We start from the raw sequence: 3,568 nt of genomic DNA on the forward strand, positions 1-3,568 counted from the left end.
ACTCTACTTTTAGTTTTTTAAGGAACCTCCATACTGTTTTCCATAATGGTTGTACTAGTTTACATTCCCACCAATAGTGTATAAGAGTTGCCCTTCCTCCACATCCTCCCCAGCATTTGTTACTTTTTATCTTTTTAATAAAAGCCATTCTAACTGTGGTAAGATAGTATCTCTTTGTGGCTTTGATTTGCATTTCCCTGATGATTAATGATTTGAGCATTTTTAATGTTCCTGTTGGCCATTTGTATCTCTTCTTACAAGAGATGTCTATGCAGCTCATTTGCCCATTTTTTTAATGAATTATGATTATTATTTTGCTGTTGACTTTCTTGAGTCCCTTATATATTCTGGATTTAATCCCTTGTCAGATGGATAATTTGCAAATATCTTCTCCCATTCTGCAGGTTGTCTCTTCACTCTGTTGACTGCTTTCTTTGCTGCACAGAAGCTTTTTAGTTTGAAATAATCCCACTTACCTATTTTTGCTTTTGTTCCGTGTGCTTTTAAGGTCTTCTCCGTAAAGTCTTTGCCCAGACCAATATCCTTAAGTGTTTACCCTATATTTTCTCCTACTAGTTTTATAGTTTTGAGTCTTATATGTAAATCTTTAATCCATTTTGAGTTGATAGTTTTATATGGTAAGAGATAGGGTTCTACTTTCATTTTTCTGCATATGGCTATCCAGTTTTCCCAGCACCGTTTATCGAAGAAACTGTTCCTTCCACTAATAAATGTTCTTAGTGCCTTTATTTACAGTCAGTTGCAGGGTGGGGAGCACTGAGGAAAGAAACTGGGAAGTGAGAGCCATAGAGTTTGCAGCTATGATCCTTCCACTGGAGACATTCACCTGACTGCTAAAGATTGAAGAGAAGCTGAAACAGGAGGAGGAGTTGCTGTCCTGTATTCAAGACAGCCTGGAGAAGAGTGACCAGCTCACCAAGAACATGATGTCTATCCTGTCAGCATATGACAGTCACCATATAAAGCTGGAGAATTCCATCATTCCAGTGCACAAGCAGACAGATAATCTGCAGTGGCTGCAAGACAATTTCGAGAAGACGCTATCCATCCTGGACCACATCATCAGCTCCTACCATGTTGCCAGTGACACTTAGCAGATCTTCAGAGAGGGCCCCGCAGGTAGGCCAGAAGAGTGTCTGGGAAGCATGGCTAAGATTCAGAAGGCTGTGGAGTATTTCTAGGACAATAGCCCAGACAGCCCAGAACTCAACAAAGTGAAGCTGCTGCTTGAGCAGGGGAAGGAGTTGCTAGAGTCCGAGCTCTGCAGCCTGATGACCAGGCACAATAAGATTGTCTCCCCTGTGCTCATCCTGGATCTAATCAGTGGTGATGATGATCTGGAGGGACAGGAGGTTATGTCCCTGGAGCACCTGCCCAAGAGTATGCTCCAGGATGTAATCTGCATCTCCTGCTGGCTGGTGGAAGACAGCTGCAACCAAGATTTTATGAATGTCTATACCAGATTTGCTCCATCCAGATGGATCACTTCATCAAGGCCTGGAGAAGTATTTCTGGAAGAAGAGTTCTTTTTCTGGAATTCCCTACTTCCCTTCTATCCCCAACAAGAGGAAAAACACACCCGCCAAAGAAGCCAGTCAAGTGGCCAGGGACAATTCATAAGGCTCAACACCTTCTGAAAACAGTATTCCTAGCATGGCCTAGTTGGGGAAAAGGGATGCTCCAACCTCCTTCCTTTGGAAGGTCACGAGCATAATTTCAAAGTTAAGTACCTGTCCAAGGCCTTGAATGACAAGCATAGGCTGCTGGTCAGGAAAGATGGTGGACATGGAGACTGATACCTACATCCACTGTATCAGTACCTTTGTCGAGCTGGCCTAGAGCGAGTATCAGTTGCTGGCTGACATAATCACTAAGCACCATAGGAAGAAGGCCTGTGACTCTGATATAGGATGTGCTGGATGGGCTGATACTTGAAGGGGAGAATATTGTCTCCCACTTGGAGGCCATCATTTGACACAATTTCTCCATGGTGCTTACTGTCTCCTCCATCCCGCATCACCTAAGCACAGCAAACCTGAGTTTGCTCTAGGTGCTCTAGGGCATGGCCACCAACAGCAAGAACAAATCACCTGGCCTCATTATCTCCCTAGAGGCCATTTGAGCCAAAGCACTGGAGGACGTTGTGGACAACATCAAAAATGACCTTGACAATGAATGCAACATGCCCAAGGATGGCACCATGCTCACAAGCAACGTCATCCTCTTCCTGCAGCAGCTTCTGGACTTCCAGGAGATGGTGGGTGATATGCTGACTTCCCAAGAGGCCAGTTCTTCAGCCACAGTCATGGTTCCAAGTTCAGCAAGGGACTGATAAGCACCTATATCTGCGAAATTCTGGGCAGCCTGCAGTTGAACTTGCTGAGCAAGTCCAAGGTGTATGAGGACCCAGCTCTGAGCACCATCTTCCTGCATAACAACTACAACTACATCCTTGAGTCCCTGAAGTCTGAGCTGATCCAGCTGGTGGCCGTGACTCAGAAGACTGCTGAGTACCCCCACTGGGAGCACACTGAGCAGTAGATCGACTTACCAGTGCAGTTGGCTAAAGGTGACTGAATATTTCACAGAGAACAATATACTTATGTTCCAACCAGGAGTCAAACTCTAGAATAAGGAGCAGCAGATGATCAAAGAGTGTTTCAAGGGCTTCAATGATGGCCTTGAAGAACTGTGCAAGATCCAAAAGGCCTGGGCTATTTCAAACACAGAGAAGGACAGGATTTGCTAGACCCCAAAAAACATTGTCAAGGAAACCTGTAGGGCCTCTCTGCACAAGTTCAGCAGCATGCCCTTCACCAAGAACCTGGAAAAGTACCTGTACACATGGAGCAGGTGGATGACCTGACCAATTACCTTTTCAACACCTCTGCCTGAGTCTTCTGCTAGCCTTGCCTGGTTCTGCCAGACTAGCCAGGTCATTGGACAGATAAACCCGTGTTAACTTGCCTCTGGGCTGGGTGAGTTTGAAGTCCTTTGGGAAAGAGGCTTGTCTTCACTGCCCCATCCAGGAGCCTCTTCCCTGAGCCCTCTAGTCCTGGTTTCTGCTTTTTCCCTGTAGCCCACGTTTCCAACAAAACCAGCATTCTCCCAGAAAGCTGGATTCCTTCTCGTCTTGGGTTTTGTGATGCTGATAGCTTTTGAAATAGGAGAGGAGAGAAAGAAGACAGAGGCCTGTGCCCACAGCTGCCGCATGTGTGCCAAAAGCAGGAGGGCAGAACAGCCCTACCTCTGTCCTCAGTCAAAAGTGGGTACTAGAACTTCCTTTTCAGCCCAAAATGTGGGTAGGTCTCAGAGGAGTAGTCAGAAGAGCTGGGGAAAAGCAATCAGGTTCTCTTGGATTTTGTGCAGAAAACACATTCCCCATTGCCCACAGACCTGAGATCTGGGGCTGTTCCATTTCCCAGGAGTCCCCTAGGTGACTGGGGGCAGGACTGCCTGCCTGCTCGCCATTCCCTCTGGGTTCCAGTACACTGCAGGAGGCATTCAGAAAAGGAGCCCTGACCCACCCTCTGTGGCCTGCTTCCCA

At 46.4% G+C, this 3,568-nt stretch overlaps 1 pseudogene; it reads left to right on the forward strand.

The window, feature by feature from the left end:
• The first annotated feature begins 863 nt into the window (after window positions 1-863).
• On the forward strand, window positions 864-2,916 carry LOC108522285 (exocyst complex component 7-like; annotated as a pseudogene).
• The last annotated feature ends 652 nt before the right edge of the window (window positions 2,917-3,568 follow it).

The sequence above is a fragment of the Rhinopithecus bieti genome, unplaced genomic scaffold (assembly GCF_001698545.2).
Source record: "Rhinopithecus bieti isolate Rb0 unplaced genomic scaffold, ASM169854v2 scaffold_64508, whole genome shotgun sequence".
Classification (NCBI taxonomy): domain Eukaryota; kingdom Metazoa; phylum Chordata; class Mammalia; order Primates; family Cercopithecidae; genus Rhinopithecus; species Rhinopithecus bieti.